Genomic DNA, 10,547 nt, shown 5'->3' on the forward strand with positions numbered 1-10,547 from the left:
ATCCCTCAGTATATAGGGTAAATGATAACTGATCCCATTTTTTTTTTCCCCTGATGGAGATCAAAGGACTTACAGAGAGTCAAAGTATGGAGGTGCTATTTTGGAGAAATTTATTTTTCATAAGTCACTTAATTGTTATAAGGCTTTAAAACAAAAAAAAAAAAAAATTTTTTTTTTACCTCTGGAATTGAAAAAGAAATCCAATCTCTTTGCAGCATGTTAGGAAAAAGAGAGTAATTGCCCTCTGTTTTTCCAGTTCTGTCTCCTAATTTATGTTTGATGTGCACTCTTGACGTCTTCCTCTATGCTCATACAAACACATGTTCAAATATGTAAGATACCATTTTCCTGTTCTGTGTGCATTACCCTGACAACCCTCCTCCCCTATTTAACAGAATTCCTAAGACCTAATCATCAGAGTCAATAAAAGTAGATTTAACTTATTTTTTATTAGTAATTTACAGAGAATAAAACAGATGCTCTATGATTTATTGTTTCACCATTAAAGAACATTCAGGTTGTGTGCATCTGTGTATGTGTGTGTTTTACAGCTTTACTGAAAATAGTAAAGGTATGACAAACTACACATTTGAAGTGTACAATTTGATGACATGACACATGTATACACCCGTGAAACCACTGTAATAAAAATAATAAACATATGCATTGCTCCCCAGAAGTTTGCTTTGGTCCCACCTCTTCCCACACTCCCCTTAGGCAGTTACTGATCTTTATGTCACTATAGATTAGTTTGCATTTTCTAGGATTTTATATAAATGGGATCATACAATTTGTATTCTTGCTTTGCTTTCACTCAACATAATTATTTTCAGAGTCATCCATGATGTGTATCAGTGCTTCATTCCTTTTCGTTAATAGTTTCCATTTTATGCTGTAAAACTGACAACCTTAATAACAAGATTCAGGCAATTTGATTAAATATTGAATTTATTCAAGTGCATAGTTTGAGGATAGTCATGCAGGAGGACACAGACTCTAAAAGACCGGGGTTGGTGCTCTGAAGTGGGGAGGGCTGAGGGTCACTTATGTAGCCAAGGTCTGAGGAAGATTACATCATTTTTCCATACAGGGCTAGTGAATAGTTACAGCAATTTGATTAGTTATAGGCAGTGTTTCTTCTTTTTCTTAAAAGTTGTATTTACCATTGCCCATTAAGGACGTAGTAGTCAAGGGGTCTTCTATCTCAGAGTCATCTGGTATGAACCGGGAACAAGGAAATAAGGAAGGAAGTTAGTCAATAACAAAAGGTCAGTAATTAAGTGGTTAAGCTCCCTGACTGAGTCTCTTCAAAGTCAGCCTTCTTCAGGGCTTAATAATTTTTAGAAGTCCCAATGAGACAAACTGTCTATCTTCTTTTCTTTTTTTTTTATTTCAGCATGTTATGGGGGTACAAAAGTTTAGGTTACATATATTGGCCTTGCCCCGGCCCCCCCTCAGTCAGAGCTTCAAGCGTGTCCATCCCCTAGATGTGCATCACACTCATTATGTATGTATATACACCCATCCTCTCCCCCCGCCAACATCTGCCCGACACCCGATTAATGTTATTCCTAAATGTGCTCTTTGGTGATGATCAGTGAAACCAGTTTGATGGTGAATACATGTGGTGCTTATTTTTCCTTTCTTGGGATATTTCACTTAGTAGAATATCCATTTTACACAACCATTGTATGGTTCCATTGTTTATTGTGTTGAAAAACATTTGGATTGTTTCCAGTTTTTGGCTCTTACAAATAAAGTTGCTGTGAACAATCTCACAGCAACTTTGTTTTTGTGTGGGCATATGTTATACTTTCATTTCACTCAGGTAAATACCTAGAAGTGGATTGGCTCAGTCATGTGGAAGGTATATATTTAACTTTTTAAGAAACTACTGAACTATCTTCCAAAATGGTCCTACCATTTTATGGTTGCCTCTGCAGTCTGTGACATTTCCAATTACTCCGTACCCTCACCAGTGCTTGGCATGGTTACCCTTTTAGTTTCAGCCATTCTAGTGGGTGTGAAGTGTTATCCTAGTGATTTAATTTGCATTTCCCTAGTGACAGTGATGTTGAGCATCTTTTCCAAGTGCTAATTTTCCATCTGTATATCTTCTTTGATGAAGTAACTTCTAAGTCTTTTTCCCATATTTAAATTGGGTGGTTTTCTTATTGAATTGTACAAGTTCTTTGTATGTTTTTAGAGACAGGTGCTAAGTTAGCTATGTTTTGCAAATATTTTCTCACCAACTGTTGCTTGCATTTTAATTTTTTAAAAAGTGTCTTTGAAGAGCAAAAATTTTTGATTTCTATGAGGTCTGATGTATTGATTTCCTCTTGTTACTTCAAATATTTTATGTACTATTTAAGAAATCTTTGTCAAATCCAGGTAATTAAGATTTTCTCCTATTTTCTTCTCTAGAAATTTTATATATAGTTAGCGCTTACATGTAGAGTTTACGGTCCATTTAGAATTTTATGATATGAGGTCAGATTTTTTTTTTTTTTGAACTCATGGCTATGCAACTGGTATGGCATCATTTGTTGAATTGCTTGGCTCCTTGGTTAAAAACCATTTCATCTTTTACTGACCTTATATCTGTGGATCTTATTCTGGATTCTCTCAGCTTTTCAGTGAATTATATATTTCCATGCCAATACCATGTGTCTTGAGTACTGTAGCTTTATAATTAGTCTTAAAATCAGGTAGTGTTAGCTCCAACTTTGTTCTTTTTCAGAAGTTTTATTTATTTAGATAAATATTCTATTCCTTTGCATTTCCATAAAAAAGTTAGAATCAACATTTCAATTTCTACCAAAAAACATTCCCGAATTTTGATTGGGACCGGGTCAATTCCACAGAGAAATTTGGGGAGAGTTAATACCTTAATGTTCATTTAGTTCATCTTTGATTTCTCTCAGCAATGTTTTTTGGTTTTTCCCGTATAAACAGTGCTGCAATAAACATCTTCCAGCCTGCATCCTTATATTAATAAGGATAGATTACCAAAAGTGGGATTACTGTATCAAAATATGTGAGGATTTTAAGATTTAATAGATACTGTACATTTACATGACAAAAATGTAATAGTTCTCCTACCTGGAACCTATGAATATTCATTCTCCAGATCCTCACTTGTTCTGAACATAATCATTCATTTATGGCTTTTACTAATCCAGTGGGTGAAAGAAGAAGAATTATTTTTGTTTTCCTCCACACTAATGATGTGCAGCATATTTTTATGTTATTTTTATGTTAAGGAGACCAACTTTTTATCTGTATTACATGTTACAATTTTTATAAAATATCTGTTATTTGTCTATTCATGTGATAGTCTTTTCTGTACAGGAATTTTAATATATGTATCTCAGACTTGAATTGTCATATCTTATACGGCTTTTGGGTTTCTGTCTTGCTTGTCTACCTGATCCTGAAGTGTTTAAGGTATTTTTTAAAATTTCTTTGTAACTTTATGGCACTTCTGAAAAGAGTTTTGTTTCAGTTTATTTTCTTATTGTCAGAAAAGATTTTTAGTCATCTATAGAAAAATGGTACGTAGAAAAATGAAGAGAAAATCACTTCCATTCAGAATAACTCATGGGAAAACTATATGTTAACTTTTTTTTTAATGTTGACTGTTAGAAATACATAGAAAAGTATGCAAAATAATATAAACCCATGAATGCAACACCCAGAATTAATAGATATTGTTATTTTGCCACATTTCCTTTAGCTCTCTGAACTGAATGTGTATCATTTTTTTGCTTGTTTTTACATTTTTACTTCAACCTTTATCTAATGAAACATATTAAAATATGTAATTGGTATGTCAGTGTGGTTATGTATGATTCTGCAACTCTTGTTCATGTTACATTTTTGAGATACGAAGTTACACATATAGCTTTGGTTTATTCATTTTCATTACTTCATGGTAACCCTATATGAAATTACCTACTCTTCTACCTAGGGACAGTTAGTTTCCAGGTTCTTGCTTTTATAAACAGTGATGTGAGGAACATCTTTGTATGTTTGTTTCTTTAGGAGAATGTTTTGGATTGAATTGTGTCCCTTAAAAAGATACATTGAAGTAGTAATTCTGGTACCTGTGAATGTGATCTTATTTGGAAATAGGATCTTTGTGGATGTAGTCAATTTAAAATGAGGCTGTTAGGATGAGCTCTAATCCAACCTGACTGGTGTTCTTACAAGAGGAGGAAAATTAGAACACAGACACAGAGGTAGAGTGTCATATGATGGCAGAGGTTGGAGTGACACAGCTGCAAGCAAAGGAATGACAAGGATTGCTGACCATCACCAGAAGCTAGGAGAGAAGCATGGAGCAGATTCTGCCTCAGAGCCTTCAGAAGGGACTGACCATTCTGTCACCTTGATCTCAGAATTCTGGCCTCTACAACTATGAGAATAAATTTCTGTTGTTTAAGCCACCCAGTTTCTCGTACTTTGTTATGGTAGACCTAGAATACTAACACAGAGAGGCATAAAGAAATACAGGTGCAGGGTTATCTTAACTTTACTAGGTATTACAAAATTGCCTTCCAGGTAGATGTTTTCCTGCCAGCAGTGTACTGAAGTTTCTGTTTTCCCTTGTCTTTGTTAACACTCAGTATGGTCAGGCTTGTTAATATTTGCCTATCTAATGGGTAAAATGTTATCTCATTTTAAAATTTTAAAATTTGTATTTCTCTGATAAATAGTAAAGTTGATTGTCTTATATTTTCAAATTTATTTTTCTATTGGGTTTGTAGTTTTTCATTAAAAACTGCCTTGTGTAAATGATATAAGTCTTTTTCTCATCCATTGAAGAAATATTTATTAAGTGCCACTGTTCTAGGAATTGTTCTATGAGGTGGATACAGGCAGTGAACAATACAGACAAAAATTCTTACTCTCATGGAGCATTCATTCAAGTGAGTGTGAAGAGAAATAGATCAAAATAGGATGAATAGGTAAACTTTATTGTCTACTATAGAGGCTCTCAAAGTGTGGTCCGCAGACCCCCAGGGGTTCTTGGGTCCTTTTTAAGGGATCTGTGAGGTCAAACTTTTCATAATGATACTAAGACATTATTTACCTTTTTGTTAAAAAAATAACTTTATACATAATTCACATTCTATAAAATTCACCTTTTAAAGTGAAAAATTCAGTAGTTTTTGTTATATTCATGAAGTTGCACAACCATCACCACTATCTAATTCAGAGTGTTTTCATCATTTAAAAAAGAAACCAAGTACCCATTAGCAGTCACTTTCCATTCCTCTCAGCTTCTGGCAACGATAATCTGCTTTCTATTTCTAAGATTTTACTTATTCTGGATATTTCATATAAGTTAAGTCATAGTCATACAACATGTAGCCTTTTGTGTCTGTTTTCTTTCACTTAGCGTTATGTTTTTAAGGTTTATCATATAACATGCATGGGTACATCATTTTTTAAAAGGCTGAATATATTCCATTGTATGGATGTACCACATATTTATCCATTCAGTTGATGGACATTTGGGCAGTTTTTACTTTTAGCTATTATGAATAATACTGCTGTAAACATTCTTGTGCACATTTGTGTGTGGACTGGGCATATGTTTTTCCACTTTGGTATATATGTAGTAGTGGAATTGCTGTTGAACTTTTTTGAGAAACTGCCAAACTGTTTGCCAAAGCGGCTGTACCATTTTACAATACTTTCAGCAATATTTGAGGGTTCTGATTTCTCTACATCCTTGTTAACACGTGGAATTGTGCTTTCTTTCTTTTCTTTTCTCTTCCCCTCTCCTCCCCTCCCCTCCTCTCTCCTCCCCTCCTCTCTCCTCCCCTCCCTTCTCCTCCCCTCTCCTCCCCTCTCCTCTCCCCTCCCTCTCCTCTCCCCTCCCTCTCCTCTCTCCTCCCCTTCCCTCTCCTCTACCTGGCTGTAGTACAGTGGCCTGATGACAGCCCACTGCAGCCTTCAATTTTCCAACTCTCAGCTTCAAGCAATCTTCCTGCCTCAGCCTCTGAGGTGGTATCTCATTGTAGGTTTAATTTGCATTTTCCTGGTGGATAATGATGTTGAACATCTTTTTTAATATGCTTATTGGCCTTTTGTATATTTGTTTTGAAAAATGTCTAGTGAAATCCATTGCTCATTTTTAGATTACAGTATTTGTCTTTTTATTGTTGACTTTAAGAGTCTTTATACGTATTGTGGATCAAGTTCTGTATCAAATATATGATTTGCAAATATCTTCTGCCATTTTGTGGATTGGCTTTTTACTTTCTTGGTGGTGTCCTTTGGAGCATAAAAGTTTTTAATTTTGATGGTCCAATTTATCTGTTTTTTCTTTTGTTGCTTGTGCTTTTGGAACCATATCTAAGAAGCCATTGCCTAATTGGGTCATTGTCTTAGTACGTTTTCTGTTGCTTATAACCAAATACCTGAAACTGAGTAATGTATAAAGGAAAGGAATTTAATTCTCACAGTAAGTGATACCATGCTGTAGAAACCATAGCTCCATTGTAAGTTGCAAGAAGCTCTTTGACTCACAATGGGGTTATATCCTAATAGAACCATTGTAAAGTCAAAAAATCATAAGTCAAACCATCCTAAATCAGAGACTGTATATTGTGAGAAGTAGGGGTTCAACTTCATTCCTTTGCATGTGGATATTCAATTGTTTTAGGATCATTTGTTGAAAATATTATTCTTTCCCCATAAGTTAACTTGGCACCTTGTCAATGTTTACCTTTCTTGGTGTGTTAAAATTGACAGGGGTGCAAAAAAGCAATGGTGAGTAAAACTACTGGCACCTTAGTACCGGTGGCACCAGACTGCATCACTGTATTCCTCACCCAAGCACTTGTAGTGAAAAAATGTGCCAGTTTCACTTAACAGTGTCCTTGATTGAGCAGTAAAAATGAATGTTGCTAAAGCTTGATCCTTTTAATATTCCTTGTGATGCAATGGTAAGTACTCATAAAAGCACTTCTATTGATACTGAACTATGCAGATTGACTTGACGAAAAGCACTTGGTGTAATTATTTGAGTTGCAAACTGAAGCATCTTTTTTCATGCAATAACATACTTACTTCAAAGAACTAATAATAGACACAGATTTGGGTACTTTGCAGAGTGAAGCAAATTTGTTGCTGTAAGGAAAACAATTGACTACTAATGGTAAAATTCCAGTTTTAAAGCAATAATTAGAAAGTTGGGAAACTTGTGTCTCTGAGTTTGATGGCTTCCCAATATTTGACGTTTCTGATGGGATAGCAGGTGATGTTAATTTGATTTGGGGATGTTGGGTAATGTAAAATGTCAATATATGGAAGATGTGTATAATTCAGTGAGCCAGTATTTTCAAATTATAACACATAGTATCTTATGAAATGCATATTTGAAAATTCCATTCAAAGTGCAAGGTAGACCAATGGACTTTAAGGTAACAGTAAAAAAAAAAGCTCATGTGATTTTATATTATATGTTGTAACTAACTCCTAAGAAACTACCACTCATTGAGTTTTTGTGAGTATAAAAGAAGAATATCCTCAGTTATATGAAAGAGATATTAAAATTCTCTTCCCATCTCCAACTACGTATTTGTGTGTGGCTAGATTTTCTTCACATACTTCACCCAAAGCAACCTTTTGCAACACATTGAATGCAGAAGCAGATTTGAGAATCCAGCCTTTTCTATTAAGCAGACATTAAAGAGATTTGTAAAAATTATGAAACCATGTCACTCTTTTCACTGTGGCTTTTGGTTTTGAAAAATATAATTATCTTTCATGAATACATCTATATTAACATTTAGTGGGTTTATTATTTTGAAATGAATTAAATATTTTTCAAATTTCCATTTTTATTTATAATATGGTAAATGTTGATAGATAAAAGCTACATAAATGAAAGCTCTTTGGGGTCCTCATTTTTAGGAGTGTAAATGCATCCTAAGACCAAAGGTTTGAGAACAACTAGTTTGGTAGAAGTTTTTTGATGATTTTGAGAGAGAGGTTAGAAATGGGTCTACAGAGTACTAAGTTGTGGGGGTGGGGATGGTTTTAATTATAGTGGTCAGGTAGTGTTTTACCTAGAAGGGATTACGTGGAGGATAACTTGGAGGAGGTGAGGGAGCAAGCTGTGCTTTGAGAGCAATTGAGCCCAAAGCCCAGAGGCAAGAAGGTTCATGGAGTGGCAAGGAAGGCATCGGTTAGCTGTGGTGTAATAAGTGAGGGGAGCATAATGGGAAATAAGATAAGAGAAAACATGGGGGTCCTGGCATTGATGGTGATGGCTAGGTCTTTAGGATGTCGTAACCATTTTGATGGCTTTAGTTTTCACTCAGTAAAATTAGAAACCACTGGATTTTTTATTTTAAGCAGAATAGTGCATGTTTTATCTTATATTTTAAAAAGATCACTCCGGTTACAATGCTGAGAATAGCCTTGGGATCAGGGTAGGGTGGAGTTAAGGATAGAAGACTAGTTAGGAACCTTGTATTACAGATGACAGAGGAAGGTGGATTAGCCAGGGTTTTAGCAGCAGCAGAGATGGGAGGAAGTGTCAGGGTTTTATGTGCTCTGGAGATGAACCCAGAAGGATTTCCTGATTGTGGGATACAGAAGAGTGGAGTTATGGATGACTGAAGATATTTGGCCTGAGAAAATCTTTCATGTGGTAGATTAAATTGGTTTTTAACTTTGTTTATAGCTTCATTTTTTGCATGTAATTAAAAAATTTTGAATGTGTTTTAATTTTTATAGCCTCTGAGTTTTGTCTCTTGAAGCGTTCCTTAATACGGTTAGAAAAAACTTTCTTTAGGTAGTTAAAAAAATTAGTTATTTTATCTAGCTGGTATTTATTTTTGCTTTCACTGTAGCAGAGTTTCTCAACCTCCACACTATTGACATTTTGGGCAAGGTGATTGTTTTTTTATGGGGAGCTTTTCTGTACATTATAGAATATTTAGCAGGACCTCTGGCTTCTACCCACTAAATATCAGTAGCATCCACCTCCTACCTTTAGTTGTGACAACCAAATATACCTCCAGATACTGCCAAATGTTCCTTTAAGGACAGAATTGTTCCTGGCTGTGAATCACTTCAGTAAAGAATGTTAAAAAACTGAAGCCCTGGCTTTGAAATATGCTCATTCAAAAATAGTGTACAGTGTTTCATTTCCATCATGTCAGTATTGTTAAAGACCTGAATCTGGAAACTACTCTGAATAAATGGAGAAGATGGGAGGAGGAAAACCACAGCATAGATGCTTCAGTTTCAATCAGTCTTTTGGAATATGATGACCTTGCATAATACTGGCCAGAGTTTCAGCAGAATGATTTTAAATTTTGGAAAAGGAAGAATTAATAAGCTGATTCCGTCACAGAATGGTGCTTTGCTTATTTTTTTTTAATTTTTTTTCTGTTTTTGTATTTTTTTCCCCACTCATTCTTAGCTCTTGCCCACAACTATGTGGTTCAGTTGAAAGAACAGCATGAAGCAGTGGAGGTCATGTACATAGAGAACTAGACAGATAATCAGAAAACATAATCAGAAACCCAAATCTCTTTGACTTTCAAATTTGTGGTCTGAAAAATGAAAATCTTTTTTTTTTTTTTTTTTTTTTTTTTGAGACAGAGTCTTGCTCTGTTGCCCGGGCTAGAGTGCTGTGGCGTCAGCCTAGCTCACAGCAACCTCAAACTCCTGGGCTCAAGCCATCCTCCTGCCTCAGCCTCCCACGTAGCTGGGACTACAGGCATGCGCCACCATGCCCGGCTAATTTTTTCTATATGTATTTTTAGTTGTCCAAATAATTTCTTTCTATTTTTAGTAGAGATGGGTCTCGCTCTTGCTCAGGCTGGCCTCAAACTCCTGACCTTGAGTGATCCTCCCGCCTCGGCCTCCCAGAGTGCTAGGATTACAGGCGTGAGCCACAGCACCCAGCCGAAAAATGAAAATCTTATTGTGAAGATCAGTTAAACTAATTACTGAAAACCTTTTAAAAATGTACAGTACTGTAAGGAATTATTAATATAAGGAGCTATTATTTTATCTGCTTTAAAATTTTTGATGAAATCCTATAATATTTAAAACTTAAAATTTTATCATAGTTTTAGACCTGTACTCTTCAATAACGTTAGCCACTAGCAACATACAGCTATTGTGTACCTGAAATGTGATTAGTTCAAAGTACTCTAAGTATAAAATACACACCATAGTTTGAAGAGTTAGTATTAAAAAAGTCAAATGTGATAGTAATAATTTTATATTGCTTACATGTTGAAATAAGTTATTGGATATATAATATTAGATATGTTGAATTAGATTATCAAAATTAATTTCATGTCTTTTTTTTTCTTTTTAATTTTGTTCCTAGAGAATTTTAAATTATATATATGGTTAAATTATATTAATATTTCTAGTGGACTCCACTGGTCTAGATGTATTAGATGTTAATTCACAGAAGACAAACTCTAACGCATGATATCATCCATAATATGTATTCTATGGAATTGGAGAATTTTAGTATAGGAAGGATTTTCTGTATCAATTGT

This window comes from Lemur catta, chromosome 4 (assembly GCF_020740605.2).
Source record: "Lemur catta isolate mLemCat1 chromosome 4, mLemCat1.pri, whole genome shotgun sequence".
In the NCBI taxonomy this organism is placed as follows: Eukaryota; Metazoa; Chordata; class Mammalia; order Primates; family Lemuridae; genus Lemur; species Lemur catta.